We start from the raw sequence: 364 nt of genomic DNA, 5'->3' as shown, positions 1-364 counted from the left end.
ACATGGAAAGTCATAAACCCGGCTATTGTTAAACTACCGGCATGGACTTTCCCTTTGGTCCTTTATAAAAGTTAACAATCGACAAGAGACAGAAATTCATTTTACATCATACCTTCTAGAACCTTCTAGAAGCTTTACTTATCATACGGCAAGAATTTCGTGCGGGCCGTGTGCCGAAAAGTTTATGTTACACGACACCACTTGACAGTCTCTCGGCGAGAGATAAGCGATTTGCGCTTCCCTTGCGAGCCTTTTACTGAGACTAAAATTTAACGCACTGAATTAAAATATATTACCAGGCTGAATTAATATTGATTAAATTCCTTTTCTTTAATAACTGAGTCGACAAGGCACACAGGGGATA

The sequence above is a fragment of the Wasmannia auropunctata genome, unplaced genomic scaffold (assembly GCF_000956235.1).
Source record: "Wasmannia auropunctata unplaced genomic scaffold, wasmannia.A_1.0 LD336106.1, whole genome shotgun sequence".
Classification (NCBI taxonomy): Eukaryota; Metazoa; Arthropoda; class Insecta; order Hymenoptera; family Formicidae; genus Wasmannia; species Wasmannia auropunctata.
The sequence above is the reverse complement of the archived record's forward strand: the minus strand, read 5'-3'. Positions refer to the sequence as shown.